General features: G+C 41.6%; 1 protein-coding gene across 1 annotated transcript in view; it reads left to right on the top strand.

Moving 5' to 3' along the window:
- Positions 1–1,500: 1,500 nt before the first annotated feature.
- The window catches only part of LOC133621225 (cyclin-dependent kinase 5 activator 1), a 28,034-nt gene continuing 12,010 nt past the window's right edge, over positions 1,501–17,524 (top strand). The window contains exon 1 of the mRNA XM_061983201.2: positions 1,501–1,860. The gene's annotated coding sequence lies outside the window, so the exon portion shown is untranslated. The remainder of the gene's footprint in view (positions 1,861–17,524) is intronic.

Here is a 17,524-nt window from a genome sequence, read left to right as displayed (position 1 = left end):
GACTTAATTAGGGTTTTTTTATGGACTTATTTATTTTTAAATTTTGTTTTTTATACACCTTTATTTATAAAGTTCAAACATATAAACTTAATTAGTTTTTTTAATGTACTAACTTATTTATTTAATTTATTTATTATTATTTTAAACAGCTTTATTTATACAATTTTAACATATAAACAAGGACTTATTTAGGGTTTTTTTATGTACTAACTTATCTATTTTATTTTATTATTATTTTTTAATTCAGCTTTATTTATAAAGTTCAAACATAAAAAAGGACTTAATTAGTTGTTTTTTTAATGTATTAACTTATTTATTTTATGTATTTATTATTATTTGTTTATCCATCTTTATTTATAAAGTTCAAACATATAAACAAGGACTTAATTAGGGTTTTTTTATGGACTTATTTATTTTTAAATTTTGTTTTTTTATACACCTTTATTTATAAAGTTCAAACATATAAACTTAATTAGTTTTTTTTATGTACTAACTTATTTATTTATTATTATTTTATACAGCTTTATTTATACAATTTTAACATATAAACAAGAACTTAATTAGGTTTTTTATGTACTTATTTTTTTATTTTAAAATTTTGTTTTTTTTTACAGCTTTATTTATAAAGTTCAAACATACAAACAAGGACTTAATTAGGGTTTTTTTTATGGACTTATTTATTTTTAAATTTTGTTTTTTATACACCTTTATTTATAAAGTTCAAACATATAAACTTAATTAGTTTTTTTAATGTACTAACTTATTTATTTAATTCATTTATTATTATTTTATACAGCTTTATTTATACAATTTTAACATATAAACAAGAACTTAATTAGGGTTTTTATCAGCGCCCCCCGCGACCCCAAAAGGGAATAAGCGGTAGAAAATGGATGGATGGATGTACTAACTTATTTATTTTATTTTATTATTATTTTTTAATCCATCTTTATTTATAAAGTTCAAACATATAAACAAGGACTTAATTAGGGTTTTTTATGTACTTATTTATTTTTAAATTTTGTTTTTTTATACAGCTTTATTTATAAAGTTCAAACATACAAACAAGGACTTAATTAGGGTTTTTTTATGTACTAACTTATTTATTTTCTTATTATTTTATACAGCTTTATTTATACAATTTTAACATATAAACAAGGACTTAATTAGGTGTTTTTTTTATGTACTAACTTATTTATTTTTATTTAATTATTATTTTTTAATCCAGCTTTATTTATAAAGTTCAAACATACAAACAAGGACTTAATTAGGGTTTATTTTAATGTACTAACTTATTTATTTTATCTATTATTATTTTATACAGCTTTATTTATAAAATTCAAACATATAAACCAGGACTTAATGAGGGTTTTTATTCGGCTCAGACTGAGCGCCTGCGCTGGTGGGCGGGGTCTGGCGCCGATGGGCGTGGCTAGGAGCCGCTCTGCGCGCCCACTGGCTGCGGGGACGAGCGTGTCCGAGAGCTGGCTCCGAGGTCGGACTGCCGGGACCCACTCTGGTCCTCCAGCGGAGTCGAGGCTGCGCGCAAGACCGAATCAGCCTAAAAAAATAATAATAATAATTTTAAAAAATGGACTGCGTTAAAAGCCAGCGGGAGTTCGCGTGTGCGCGCGTGCGCCGGCGCTTAATTGCAGTTTTTCCGCGCGCATTCCGGCTGTGAAGGTTGCTGCTCGTCTGTCTGCGTGGATTCCTCCTCCTTCTCGCTGCTGACACCCGTGGACAGTTTCTCCGCGCTCCTGCGAGACTGAGACGTCCCGCTCCGGGTCGCCGCAAGCCGGACTTACTGAAGGCGCGCACCCTGCTGCGCTAATTTATACCTGGGCGGACTGCGGCACTCAGGTGAGCACCTTGGATGCGCACTAAACTTTTACACCAACAGCAAATAACTGACGCGGTGCAAGAATGTTTGCAGAAGAGGGCTTAATTAATAACGATGACGTTTAAAAATCGTGTTTTTCCTTTAATAATCCCACTCTGTATGTATGTAGATATGTATATTACAAACCCCGTTTCCATATGAGTTGGGAAATTGTGTTGGATGTAAATATAAACGGAATACAATGATTTGCAAATCATTTTCAACCCATATTCAGTTGAATATGCTACAAAGACAACATATTTGATGTTCAAACTGATAAACATTTTTTTTTGTTGTTGCAAATAATCATTAACTTTAGAATTTGATGCATACCTGCCAACTTTTGAAATCAGAAAAACCTAGTAGCCAGGGTCCAGGGGCCGCAGGACCCGGTAGGTCCAGGACAAAGTCCTGGTGGGGGGGTTCAGCCGACGCAAAATGATTGATTGCATTCAGACAGGTTAAAATGTTGCTAAAAGCATCAAAACACGCCAAAAATACTTTATTTACATTCCGTAACCGATTAACGGGGTTCGTACGGGTGCTTGTTTTTGAAAAACCTTGAAAATGCTTGGATTTTAATGTTGTGTTTTCAAGGTTTTGAAAAAAAAAATGCTTGAATTTTGGGTGAAGGGCTTGGAAATAGGCTAATTACAAAATGGGGAAAAAATAAATAAAATAGGTGTAGATGTTGCCCTCTAGTGGGTTCCCCTGACTACCACACACTGGTACGAGAGATCCAGTATTCTGGATTCAATCATGTTTTTATTAAGTCCACTCTCTTGCTGCTCTGTTGTGCTCTCCAGCGTGTGTCTTTCTCTCTCTACAAATCCAACCCCGTGTCTCGGGCCGGCTGCTGCTAATGAGGGCGACAGGTGATTACATACCTGCCAACTTTTGAAATCAGAAAAACCTAGTAGCCAGGGTCCAGGGGCCGCAGGACCCAATAGGTCCAGGACAAAGTCCTGGTGGGGGGTTCAGCCGACGCAAAATGATTGATTGCATTCAGACAGGTTAAAATGTTGCTAAAAGCATCAAAACACGCCAAAAATACTTTATTTACATTCCGTAACCGATTAACGGGGTTCGTACGGGTGCTTGTTTTTGAAAAACCTTGAAAATGCTTGGATTTTAATGTTGTGTTTTCAAGGTTTTGAAAAAAAAAATGCTTGAATTTTGGGTGAAGGGCTTGGAAATAGGCTAATTATAAAATGGGGAAAAAAATAAATAAAATAGGTGTAGATGTTGCCCTCTAGTGGGTTCCCCTGACTACCACACACTGGTACGAGAGATCCAGTATTCTGGATTCAATCATGTTTTTATTAAGTCCACTCTCTTGCTGCTCTGTTGTGCTCTCCAGCGTGTGTCTTTCTCTCTCTACAAATCCAACCCCGTGTCTCGGGCCGGCTGCTGCTAATGAGGGCGACAGGTGATTACATACCTGCCAACTTTTGAAATCAGAAAAACCTAGTAGCCAGGGTCCAGGGGCCGCAGGACCCAATAGGTCCAGGACAAAGTCCTGGTGGGGGGGTTCAGCCGACGCAAAATGATTGATTGCATTCAGACAGGTTAAAATGTTGCTAAAAGCATCAAAACACGCCAAAAATACTTTATTTACATTCCGTAACCGATTAACGGGGTTCGTACGGGTGCTTGTTTTTGAAAAACCTTGAAAATGCTTGGATTTTAATGTTGTGTTTTCAAGGTTTTGAAAAAAAAAATGCTTGAATTTTGGGTGAAGGGCTTGGAAATAGGCTAATTATAAAATGGGAAAGAAAAAAAAAATAAAATAGGTGTAGATGTTGCCCTCTAGTGGGTTCCCCTGACTACCACACACTGGTACGAGAGATCCAGTATTCTGGATTCAATCATGTTTTTATTAAGTCCACTCTCTTGCTGCTCTGTTGTGCTCTCCAGCGTGTGTCTTTCTCTCTCTACAAATCCAACCCCGTGTCTCGGGCCGGCTGCTGCTAATGAGGGCGACAGGTGATTACATACCTGCCAACTTTTGAAATCAGAAAAACCTAGTAGCCAGGGTCCAGGGGCCGCAGGACCCAATAGGTCCAGGACAAAGTCCTGGTGGGGGGTTCAGCCGACGCAAAATGATTGATTGCATTCAGACAGGTTAAAATGTTGCTAAAAGCATCAAAACACGCCAAAAATACTTTATTTACATTCCGTAACCGATTAACGGGGTTCGTACGGGTGCTTGTTTTTGAAAAACCTTGAAAATGCTTGGATTTTAATGTTGTGTTTTCAAGGTTTTGAAAAAAAAAATGCTTGAATTTTGGGTGAAGGGCTTGGAAATAGGCTAATTATAAAATGGGGGAAAAATAAATAAAATAGGTGTAGATGTTGCCCTCTAGTGGGTTCCCCTGACTACCACACACTGGTACGAGAGATCCAGTATTCTGGATTCAATCATGTTTTTATTAAGTCCACTCTCTTGCTGCTCTGTTGTGCTCTCCAGCGTGTGTCTTTCTCTCTCTACAAATCCAACCCCGTGTCTCGGGCCGGCTGCTGCTAATGAGGGCGACAGGTGATTACATACCTGCCAACTTTTGAAATCAGAAAAACCTAGTAGCCAGGGTCCAGGGGCCGCAGGACCCAATAGGTCCAGGACAAAGTCCTGGTGGGGGGGTTCAGCCGACGCAAAATGATTGATTGCATTCAGACAGGTTAAAATGTTGCTAAAAGCATCAAAACACGCCAAAAATACTTTATTTACATTCCGTAACCGATTAACGGGGTTCGTACGGGTGCTTGTTTTTGAAAAACCTTGAAAATGCTTGGATTTTAATGTTGTGTTTTCAAGGTTTTGAAAAAAAAAATGCTTGAATTTTGGGTGAAGGGCTTGGAAATAGGCTAATTATAAAATGGGAAAGAAAAAAAAAATAAAATAGGTGTAGATGTTGCCCTCTAGTGGGTTCCCCTGACTACCACACACTGGTACGAGAGATCCAGTATTCTGGATTCAATCATGTTTTTATTAAGTCCACTCTCTTGCTGCTCTGTTGTGCTCTCCAGCGTGTGTCTTTCTCTCTCTACAAATCCAACCCCGTGTCTCGGGCCGGCTGCTGCTAATGAGGGCGACAGGTGATTACATACCTGCCAACTTTTGAAATCAGAAAAACCTAGTAGCCAGGGTCCAGGGGCCGCAGGACCCAATAGGTCCAGGACAAAGTCCTGGTGGGGGGTTCAGCCGACGCAAAATGATTGATTGCATTCAGACAGGTTAAAATGTTGCTAAAAGCATCAAAACACGCCAAAAATACTTTATTTACATTCCGTAACCGATTAACGGGGTTCGTACGGGTGCTTGTTTTTGAAAAACCTTGAAAATGCTTGGATTTTAATGTTGTGTTTTCAAGGTTTTGAAAAAAAAAATGCTTGAATTTTGGGTGAAGGGCTTGGAAATAGGCTAATTATAAAATGGGGGAAAAATAAATAAAATAGGTGTAGATGTTGCCCTCTAGTGGGTTCCCCTGACTACCACACACTGGTACGAGAGATCCAGTATTCTGGATTCAATCATGTTTTTATTAAGTCCACTCTCTTGCTGCTCTGTTGTGCTCTCCAGCGTGTGTCTTTCTCTCTCTACAAATCCAACCCCGTGTCTCGGGCCGGCTGCTGCTAATGAGGGCGACAGGTGATTACATACCTGCCAACTTTTGAAATCAGAAAAACCTAGTAGCCAGGGTCCAGGGGCCGCAGGACCCAATAGGTCCAGGACAAAGTCCTGGTGGGGGGGTTCAGCCGACGCAAAATGATTGATTGCATTCAGACAGGTTAAAATGTTGCTAAAAGCATCAAAACACGCCAAAAATACTTTATTTACATTCCGTAACCGATTAACGGGGTTCGTACGGGTGCTTGTTTTTGAAAAACCTTGAAAATGCTTGGATTTTAATGTTGTGTTTTCAAGGTTTTGAAAAAAAAAATGCTTGAATTTTGGGTGAAGGGCTTGGAAATAGGCTAATTATAAAATGGGAAAGAAAAAAAAAATAAAATAGGTGTAGATGTTGCCCTCTAGTGGGTTCCCCTGACTACCACACACTGGTACGAGAGATCCAGTATTCTGGATTCAATCATGTTTTTATTAAGTCCACTCTCTTGCTGCTCTGTTGTGCTCTCCAGCGTGTGTCTTTCTCTCTCTACAAATCCAACCCCGTGTCTCGGGCCGGCTGCTGCTAATGAGGGCGACAGGTGATTACATACCTGCCAACTTTTGAAATCAGAAAAACCTAGTAGCCAGGGTCCAGGGGCCGCAGGACCCAATAGGTCCAGGACAAAGTCCTGGTGGGGGGTTCAGCCGACGCAAAATGATTGATTGCATTCAGACAGGTTAAAATGTTGCTAAAAGCATCAAAACACGCCAAAAATACTTTATTTACATTCCGTAACCGATTAACGGGGTTCGTACGGGTGCTTGTTTTTGAAAAACCTTGAAAATGCTTGGATTTTAATGTTGTGTTTTCAAGGTTTTGAAAAAAAAAATGCTTGAATTTTGGGTGAAGGGCTTGGAAATAGGCTAATTATAAAATGGGGGAAAAATAAATAAAATAGGTGTAGATGTTGCCCTCTAGTGGGTTCCCCTGACTACCACACACTGGTACGAGAGATCCAGTATTCTGGATTCAATCATGTTTTTATTAAGTCCACTCTCTTGCTGCTCTGTTGTGCTCTCCAGCGTGTGTCTTTCTCTCTCTACAAATCCAACCCCGTGTCTCGGGCCGGCTGCTGCTAATGAGGGCGACAGGTGATTACATACCTGCCAACTTTTGAAATCAGAAAAACCTAGTAGCCAGGGTCCAGGGGCCGCAGGACCCAATAGGTCCAGGACAAAGTCCTGGTGGGGGGGTTCAGCCGACGCAAAATGATTGATTGCATTCAGACAGGTTAAAATGTTGCTAAAAGCATCAAAACACGCCAAAAATACTTTATTTACATTCCGTAACCGATTAACGGGGTTCGTACGGGTGCTTGTTTTTGAAAAACCTTGAAAATGCTTGGATTTTAATGTTGTGTTTTCAAGGTTTTGAAAAAAAAAATGCTTGAATTTTGGGTGAAGGGCTTGGAAATAGGCTAATTATAAAATGGGAAAAAAATAAATAAAATAGGCGTAGATGTTGCCCTCTAGTGGGTTCCCCTGACTACCACACACTGGTACGAGAGATCCAGTATTCTGGATTCAATCATGTTTTTATTAAGTCCACTCTCTTGCTGCTCTGTTGTGCTCTCCAGCGTGTGTCTTTCTCTCTCTACAAATCCAACCCCGTGTCTCGGGCCGGCTGCTGCTAATGAGGGCGACAGGTGATTACATACCTGCCAACTTTTGAAATCAGAAAAACCTAGTAGCCAGGGTCCAGGGGCCGCAGGACCCGGTAGGTCCAGGACAAAGTCCTGGTGGGGGGTTCAGCCGACGCAAAATGATTGATTGCATTCAGACAGGTTAAAATGTTGCTAAAAGCATCAAAACACGCCAAAAATACTTTATTTACATTCCGTAACCGATTAACGGGGTTCGTACGGGTGCTTGTTTTTGAAAAACCTTGAAAATGCTTGGATTTTAATGTTGTGTTTTCAAGGTTTTGAAAAAAAAAAATGCTTGAATTTTGGGTGAAGGGCTTGGAAATAGGCTAATTATAAAATGGGAAAAAAATAAATAAAATAGGTGTAGATGTTGCCCTCTAGTGGGTTCCCCTGACTACCACACACTGGTACGAGAGATCCAGTATTCTGGATTCAATCATGTTTTTATTAAGTCCACTCTCTTGCTGCTCTGTTGTGCTCTCCAGCGTGTGTCTTTCTCTCTCTACAAATCCAACCCCGTGTCTCGGGCCGGCTGCTGCTAATGAGGGCGACAGGTGATTACATACCTGCCAACTTTTGAAATCAGAAAAACCTAGTAGCCAGGGTCCAGGGGCCGCAGGACCCAATAGGTCCAGGACAAAGTCCTGGTGGGGGGGTTCAGCCGACGCAAAATGATTGATTGCATTCAGACAGGTTAAAATGTTGCTAAAAGCATCAAAACACGCCAAAAATACTTTATTTACATTCCGTAACCGATTAACGGGGTTCGTACGGGTGCTTGTTTTTGAAAAACCTTGAAAATGCTTGGATTTTAATGTTGTGTTTTCAAGGTTTTGAAAAAAAAAATGCTTGAATTTTGGGTGAAGGGCTTGGAAATAGGCTAATTATAAAATGGGAAAGAAAAAAAAAATAAAATAGGTGTAGATGTTGCCCTCTAGTGGGTTCCCCTGACTACCACACACTGGTACGAGAGATCCAGTATTCTGGATTCAATCATGTTTTTATTAAGTCCACTCTCTTGCTGCTCTGTTGTGCTCTCCAGCGTGTGTCTTTCTCTCTCTACAAATCCAACCCCGTGTCTCGGGCCGGCTGCTGCTAATGAGGGCGACAGGTGATTACATACCTGCCAACTTTTGAAATCAGAAAAACCTAGTAGCCAGGGTCCAGGGGCCGCAGGACCCAATAGGTCCAGGACAAAGTCCTGGTGGGGGGTTCAGCCGACGCAAAATGATTGATTGCATTCAGACAGGTTAAAATGTTGCTAAAAGCATCAAAACACGCCAAAAATACTTTATTTACATTCCGTAACCGATTAACGGGGTTCGTACGGGTGCTTGTTTTTGAAAAACCTTGAAAATGCTTGGATTTTAATGTTGTGTTTTCAAGGTTTTGAAAAAAAAAATGCTTGAATTTTGGGTGAAGGGCTTGGAAATAGGCTAATTATAAAATGGGGGAAAAATAAATAAAATAGGTGTAGATGTTGCCCTCTAGTGGGTTCCCCTGACTACCACACACTGGTACGAGAGATCCAGTATTCTGGATTCAATCATGTTTTTATTAAGTCCACTCTCTTGCTGCTCTGTTGTGCTCTCCAGCGTGTGTCTTTCTCTCTCTACAAATCCAACCCCGTGTCTCGGGCCGGCTGCTGCTAATGAGGGCGACAGGTGATTACATACCTGCCAACTTTTGAAATCAGAAAAACCTAGTAGCCAGGGTCCAGGGGCCGCAGGACCCGGTAGGTCCAGGACAAAGTCCTGGTGGGGGGTTCAGCCGACGCAAAATGATTGATTGCATTCAGACAGGTTAAAATGTTGCTAAAAGCATCAAAACACGCCAAAAATACTTTATTTACATTCCGTAACCGATTAACGGGGTTCGTACGGGTGCTTGTTTTTGAAAAACCTTGAAAATGCTTGGATTTTAATGTTGTGTTTTCAAGGTTTTGAAAAAAAAAATGCTTGAATTTTGGGCTTGGAAATAGGCTAATTATAAAATGGGAAAAAAATAAATAAAATAGGTGTAGATGTTGCCCTCTAGTGGGTTCCCCTGACTACCACACACTGGTACGAGAGATCCAGTATTCTGGATTCAATCATGTTTTTATTAAGTCCACTCTCTTGCTGCTCTGTTGTGCTCTCCAGCGTGTGTCTTTCTCTCTCTACAAATCCAACCCTGTGTCTCGGGCCGGCTGCTGCTAATGAGGGCGACAGGTGATTACATACCTGCCAACTTTTGAAATCAGAAAAACCTAGTAGCCAGGGTCCAGGGGCCGCAGGCCCCGGTGGGTCCAGGACAAAGTCCTGGTGGGGGGTTCAGCCGACGCAAAATGATTGATTGCATTCAGACAGGTTAAAATGTTGCTAAAAGCATCAAAACACGCCAAAAATACTTTATTTACATTCCGTAACCGATTAACGGGGTTCGTACGGGTGCTTGTTTTTGAAAAACCTTGAAAATGCTTGGATTTTAATGTTGTGTTTTCAAGGTTTTGAAAAAAAAAATGCTTGAATTTTGGGTGAAGGGCTTGGAAATAGGCTAATTATAAAATGGGGAAAAAATAAATAAAATAGGTGTAGATGTTGCCCTCTAGTGGGTTCCCCTGACTACCACACACTGGTACGAGAGATCCAGTATTCTGGATTCAATCATGTTTTTATTAAGTCCACTCTCTTGCTGCTCTGTTGTGCTCTCCAGCGTGTGTCTTTCTCTCTCTACAAATCCAACCCCGTGTCTCGGGCCGGCTGCTGCTAATGAGGGCGACAGGTGATTACATACCTGCCAACTTTTGGAATCAGAAAAACCTAGTAGCCAGGGTCCAGGGGCCGCAGGACCCAATAGGTCCAGGACAAAGTCCTGGTGGGGGGTTCAGCCGACGCAAAATGATTGATTGCATTCAGACAGGTTAAAATGTTGCTAAAAGCATCAAAACACGCCAAAAATACTTTATTTACATTCCGTAACCGATTAACGGGGTTCGTACGGGTGCTTGTTTTTGAAAAACCTTGAAAATACTTGGATTTTAATGTTGTGTTTTCAAGGTTTTGAAAAAAAAAAATGCTTGAATTTTGGGTGAAGGGCTTGGAAATAGGCTAATTATAAAATGGGGAAAAAATAAATAAAATAGGTGTAGAGGTTGCCCTCTAGTGGGTTCCCCTGACTACCACACACTGGTACGAGAGATCCAGTATTCTGGATTCAATCATGTTTTTATTAAGTCCACTCTCTTGCTGCTCTGTTGTGCTCTCCAGCGTGTGTCTTTCTCTCTCTACAAATCCAACCCCGTGTCTCGGGCCGGCTGCTGCTAATGAGGGCGACAGGTGATTACATACCTGCCAACTTTTGAAATCAGAAAAACCTAGTAGCCAGGGTCCAGGGGCCGCAGGACCCGGTAGGTCCAGGACAAAGTCCTGGTGGGGGGGTTCAGCCGACGCAAAATGATTGATTGCATTCAGACAGGTTAAAATGTTGCTCAAAGCATCAAAACACGCCAAAAATACTTTATTTACATTCCGTAACCGATTAACGGGGTTCGTACGGGTGCTTGTTTTTGAAAAACCTTGAAAATGCTTGGATTTTAATGTTGTGTTTTCAAGGTTTTGAAAAAAAAAAATGCTTGAATTTTGGGTGAAGGGCTTGGAAATAGGCTAATTATAAAATGGGGAAAAAAATAAATAAAATAGGTGTAGATGTTGCCCTCTAGTGGGTTCCCCTGACTACCACACACTGGTACGAGAGATCCAGTATTCTGGATTCAATCATGTTTTTATTAAGTCCACTCTCTTGCTGCTCTGTTGTGCTCTCCAGCGTGTGTCTTTCTCTCTCTACAAATCCAACCCCGTGTCTCGGGCCGGCTGCTGCTAATGAGGGCGACAGGTGATTACATACCTGCCAACTTTTGAAATCAGAAAAACCTAGTAGCCAGGGTCCAGGGGCCGCAGGCCCCGGTAGGTCCAGGACAAAGTCCTGGTGGGAGGTTCAGGCTTCGCCCCCCGACGCAAAATGATTATTAGCATTCAGACAGGTTAAAATGTTGCTAAAAGCATCACTTTTCTATCAGTCACAGTGACTTTTCAAAACAAAAATATTCAGCAAAAATCATATGGGTTGATTGACATGTTGATTCTGTAAGCTAACTTCAATAGTTTGAAATTATTTTGACAGTTAATGCCAGTTATCCTGTCAACCTTTCACAAGACTTCAATTTGTTCATTGAAAGTATAAACAGTATAAACACTTTTTACAGTAAACAAATGGTAAAACAGTACTAAACAATTCCATTGGTGTCATTATTAACTTTCTGTCCAAGCTTGTATAATCTACTGCCTTGTTCAATTGTAAAAAATATTCTGTGCCTAAAATTCACATTTCTGTCACAATTATCATACTGTAAACATGGTAAGATAACTTCATTAAAATTAATAGTCCTGTCAATAGCATGGAATTACAATTCAAATGTAGTTTTTTTGTAAGCCTTTCAAAAGAATTCAAAATATGAAAAATTCATGAAAATTAATTGAAGCCATCAGACACTTGAAAAGTGGCACATCACATCTTTAATGTAATCATTTGAACTTTTCAACAGAAATAGCACTGCAAAAATATTAAGGACATACTTCTGTATTTTGGTAGTTATGCTGTCAACATTTAACAAGATTTCTTCAACTTGGACTTGAAAGCATAAAGAGTATAACGATATCCTCCTGTCCACTGATTCTGGTAAATATGTTGTCCTGGTGCTTTTAGATCTGTCTGCTGCGTTCGACACCGTCGACCACGCCACCTTAATCACTCGTCTTGAGAACTGTGTGGGCATTAAGGGCGCCGCCCTCAACTGGTTCCGGTCGTACCTAACCGACAGGAGTTTTTGTGTAAAAGTAGACAGTTTTATGTCGTCCACAGCTCCTTTACCACATGGGGTCCCCCAGGGCTCAATCCTTGCCCCAATTTTATTTGCGCTTTACCTTCTCCCCCTTGGTTCTATTTTTAGGAAGTACAGTATTGCATTTCATTTTTACGCCGATGATTGCCAGATTTATTTTCCCATGGCACAAAATAACACGGTTCAACGTCTTATTGACTGCCTGCACGACATCAAAGTCTGGCTTTCAGCTAACTTCCTGAGCCTAAATGAAGATAAAACAGAAGTTATGTTGTTTGGTCCAAGCCGCTCTCCCTCCCCCAACGTTGACCTCGGCACTCTGACCCCGTATCTCAGCGACTGTGTCACAAACCTGGGGGTAAAGTTTGACTCAGATTTTAAATTCGAAAAACAAATCAGCAGCGTCGTTCAAAAAAGCTTTTATCAATTACGCCAAATAGCGAAAGTGAAACCGCTTCTATCAAGACATGATCTTGAGAAATTAATCCACGCTTTTATCTCGACTCGTCTTGATTACTGCAATGCCCTGTATGTAGGCATTAGCCAGGCCTCCCTCGCCCGCCTGCAGCTCGTGCAGAACTCTGCTGCTCGTCTGCTAACACAGACCCGCAGACGTGAGCACATCACCCCTATTTTAGCGTCCCTTCACTGGCTCCCTGTGCGTTACCGAATACATTTTAAACTCCTTTTATTTGTTTTTAAATGTCTAAACAACCTCGCGCCAACCTATCTCTCCGACCTCCTTCAGCCTTACTGCCCCACCCGATCCTTAAGATCAGCCGATCAGCTGCTGTTGATGGTCCCCGACACAAGGCTGAAGCTTAGAGGTGACAGAGCTTTCGCCGTTGCTGCTCCCAAGCTCTGGAACGACCTACCCCTGAGTGTTAGACAAGCCTCCTCTCTTCCTGTTTTTAAATCTCTCTTAAAAACATACTTTTATTCCATGGCTTTTAACACTGAGTGATATCCATCCTGCAATGGCGCCCCATAATACACCTGCTGTGATCCTGTTTTTATGTTTTTATGTTTTTATTAATTCTATTTTAATTATTTATTTTTTATCGTGTTCTGTTTGTGTTGTGTTGTGTTTGCTCGGTACTCGTTTTATCTTTTAACCTGCTCATTGTACAGCACTTTGGCTACCCCTGTGGTAAATTTTAAATGTGCTCTATAAATAAAGTTGATTTGATTTGATTTGATTTATAAACACTTTTAACAGTATAACAGTACTAAACAATTCCAATAGATAACATTGGTGTCATTACCTTTTTGTTTGCCCAATTATTGCCTCCGTGAATAAAACTTCGGCATTTATCACATCCAAAGAATCTGTTTGGGCGACGAAAAAACGTTGAAAGTTTTCCACTTGTACCGAAATCTGCTACCCATCGGAATTTGTAACTCCAGGGGGCGATGTTCCCGTGGCGTTTGTTTGATGGTTAAACGGCAAGCCCAAAGAGGAGGAGAAGAAGAACGCTTGCGTAAATGGCGTAAACTATCCTTAATGCTGAAACAGTCAGTTGTCAGAATTTCAGCATTAATAAATTACACATATTCTGGAAATCAATGACTTGCTTTCATTATAGTATGTGTCAGGTTCAAATACAGGACATCTGTTACACAAGACAAAAGGCAAGGAATCAAACAGAGACAGAATTCAATTTGGACTCAATTGAGGAGAGACGGCTTCAACCTGTAACCTCTTACAGTGTCTTAGCACGCTCTGACGAAGAAGGTTCTCGTCTCCTCTTTTAATTCAGATGTTCCATGTTCACGCACCAACATATGTCACAATAGGAATGGGGAGGTATGTAAAACAGTCATTGTTTTTGGTCGCTTTGAAGTCCAAGAAGAGGACTTCTCGGACTTGGCTCTTCCTGGATCCAGCTGGGGCAGGTGTTGGAGGACAATGGACAACCCCTCCCGTCTCCTGTCCACAGTGACTTCAAGAGGGCAGCGTGTCGTAAATAGCGTTGACCAAATAGTTGGAAGAGAGTTTGTGAATTACTTCAAAGAGAGTTCGTTTAACACTTCAAAGAGAGTTCCTCCAGGAGTTGAGCACATCCTGCCATCTGTCCGTGCTGAAATCACAGTGGCGTTTCACGAGACTTCATCCTTTTGTTAGGCCTCGAAATACAGCATTCATAATACAACATTTCTTTTGTGATAACTTACAAACAATTATTCCAACAGTATGAGTCCATTGTTATTATTAATGCTGAAATTCTGACAACTGACGTTTCAGCATTAAGGATAGTTTACGCCATTTACGCAAGCGTTCTTCTTCTCCTCTTTGGGCTTGCCATTTAACCATCAAACGTCATGGGAACATCGCCCCCTGGAGTTACAAATTCCAATGGGTAACAGATTTCGGTACAACAACGGCATTAGACTTGTGTTTTTTTTGTCCCAACGTGGTCTTTTACATGGCTAATTCCTCCGTGTCCGATCGAAAAAATCTTGTCTGCACAAGGTGCAATTCGCGTAGTTTTCACCCTTTTTGGAACGGATAATTATTCCCGGATAGTAGAGATGCGCGGTTTGCGGACACAACCGCGGAGTCCGCGGATGAAATTAAAAAAACTAAGATTTTATCCGCTCGCGGGTCGGGTCGGGCGGATCAATTTTTTTTTTTTTTTTTTTTTTTGCAGGTGGCAGTTAAACCAATTGGGAAATATATATACATAGTTAAATGTTGTTACCCACATACGAAAAACGAGCAGGCACCTGCAGCATATGCCACAACAGAAGAAAAAAAAAGAAGAGATGGACACTTTTACGGAGCGGAGAAGGGACGCCTCGCCGGGGTCCGGGACCGAGGCCCCTTCCCCCGAGAGGGCCCCACCGGGGGCCGTAGCTGAGGCGATCCGCGAGAAGGGCCCGACGCACGTCCAGGGTCACCACCGCGCCCACCGCACCGACACCCCGTCTCGTCCGCTTTCGCCGCGGCCGGCGTCACGCGCAGCAGGTAAGCAGCTTACCTGCCCGCCACCCCCGTGGCCGGGGGCTCGTAACATGGGTCACTCCGCGCGCTCCGCCCGCGCAGCTTACCTGCTTGCCACCCCTGTTGCCGGGGGCGCGTAACAGGGGTCACTCCGCGCGTAGTGCGCTCATGAAAGGGGTGGGGCTCACCCTGGTTGATATAGAGAGCAGGACGGTGGCCATGGAAGTTGGAACGCGCTAAGGAGTGTGTAACAACCCACCTGCCGAATCAACTAGCCCTGAAAATGGATGGCGCTGGAGCGTGGGCCCATATACCTGGCCGTCGCCGGCAGCGAGACGCGCTTGGAGGTGCGCTCAGCGCGGCTCCCATATGATTGCGCACTGGTGTGCGTCTGGGTCGTGACAGCGTGGCACGCGAATGTCTGTGCTGCATTGGATCAGTCTCCTTTCTTTAACAGGCAAAAGCTTTATAACCTCACCATACCTGCCAACTTTTAAATCAGAAAAACCTAGTAGCCAGGGTCCAAGGGCCGCAGGCCCCGGTAGGTCCAGGACAAAGTCCTGGTGGAGGGTTCAGGGCTTCGCCCCCCGACGCAAAATGACTATTAGCATTCAGACAGGTTAAAATGTTGCTAAAAGCATCACTTTTCTATCAGTCACAGTGACTTTTCAAAACAAAAATATTACAGCAAAAATCATATGGGTTGATTGACATGTTTATTCTGTAAGCTAACTTCAATAGTTTGAAATTATTTTGACAGTTAATGCCAGTTATCCTGTCAACCTTTCACAAGACTTCAATTTGTTAATTGAAAGTATAAATAGTATAAACACTTTTTACAGTATGTCGTGCTGTGAAATACAGCCGACAGGATTGCGCATGCATGGTGCAGGAGAACAAAGGACTTCTTTCATTTAAGGTTTGTGATAAACCATCAAACTCATTCGTTAAAAGGACTCTATAGTAATATAAAGCGAATTTTTCTGGACATTATCATGCAAGAAAAGTTTATTTTTGGGATCGCGATCACCGCGTAATGATTTTTAAAGGTTGCATTACATTATTAACTGTCCCATGTGATCAGCCAGTGCGATTGGAAGTCCATGCTCAATTATTGCCTCCGTAAATAAAACTTCGGCATTTATCACATCCAAAGAATCTGTTTGGGCGACGAAAAACGTTGAAAGTTTTCCACTTGTATCGCTAGCAACGGCATTAGACTTGTGTTCTTTTGTCCCAACGTGGTCTTTTACATCGCTAATTCCTCCGTGTCCGATCGAAAAATCTTGTCTGCACAAGGTGCAATTCGCGTAGTTTTCACCCTTTTTTTAAATTTTTTTATTAATATTAGATATATAACAACGGGCGGATGGTGGGCGGGTGCAGTTCTGATCAAACGTTACATCGGGTGGATGGCGGATGGTTGACGACTTTCTGACGCGGTTGCGGATGAAATAATTGCCTATCCGCGCATCTCTACCGGATAGGCTTTTGAATATTCTTCACGGAATGACTGCGGTTTTCTTTTCGGTTTAAGACTCGTATGCGATTTTTCTCCGGCTGATTCCATGATCGTTCGCTCGTTTGGAAACAATGGCAACTGGTGCCTCGTGCTTGGCAGCGGTGCTATAAATAGCCTCGCGCATGGCATTCGGAATGGCTCGATAGGAAGTTACAGTGTCGATTGTCATTGTTGTTACGCGCTTTCGTGAATAAAACTTTAAAAAAAAAATATTTTTTTTAATTAATGAAAAACCGTATTTTTTATCACTGCAACCGTAACCCGGAATAGGTTGATGAAAACCGTACTAATTACGGGAAAACCGGAGTAGTTGGCAGGTATGTTGATGCCAGCAACACGTGACAAAGAAGTTTGGGAAAGGTGTCAAAAAAGACTGATAAAGTTGAGGAATGCTCATCAAACACTTATTTGGAACATCCCACAGGTGTGCAGGCTAATTGGGAACAGGTGGGTGCCATGATTGGGTATAAAAAAACAGCTTCCTAAAAAAAATGCTCAGTCTTTCACAAGAAAGGATAGGGGCGAGGTACACCCCTTTTGTCCACGACTGCGTGAGCAAATAGTCAAACAGTTTAAGAACAACGTTTCTCAAAAGTGCAATTGCAAGAAATTGAGGGATTTCAACATCTACGGTCCATAATATCATCAAAAGGTTCAGAGAATCTGGAGGAATCACCGTGACCTTTGATCCCTCAGACGGCACTGTATCAAAAAAACGACATCAATCTCTAAAAGGATATCACCACATGGGCTCAGGAACACTTCAGAAAACCACTGTCACTAAATACAGTTGGTCGCTACATCTGTAAGTGCAAGTTAAAACTCGACTATGCAAAGCGAAAAGCCATTTATCAACAACACCCAGAAACGACGCCGGCTTCTCTGGGCCCGAAATCATCTAAGATGGACTGATGCAAAGTGGAAAAGTGTTCTGTGGTCTGACGAGTCCACATTTCAAATTATTTTTGGAAATATTCGACATCGTGT

This window comes from Nerophis lumbriciformis, linkage group LG21 (assembly GCF_033978685.3).
Source record: "Nerophis lumbriciformis linkage group LG21, RoL_Nlum_v2.1, whole genome shotgun sequence".
Classification (NCBI taxonomy): Eukaryota; Metazoa; Chordata; class Actinopteri; order Syngnathiformes; family Syngnathidae; genus Nerophis; species Nerophis lumbriciformis.
The sequence above is the reverse complement of the archived record's forward strand: the minus strand, read 5'-3'. Positions and strand labels throughout refer to the sequence as shown.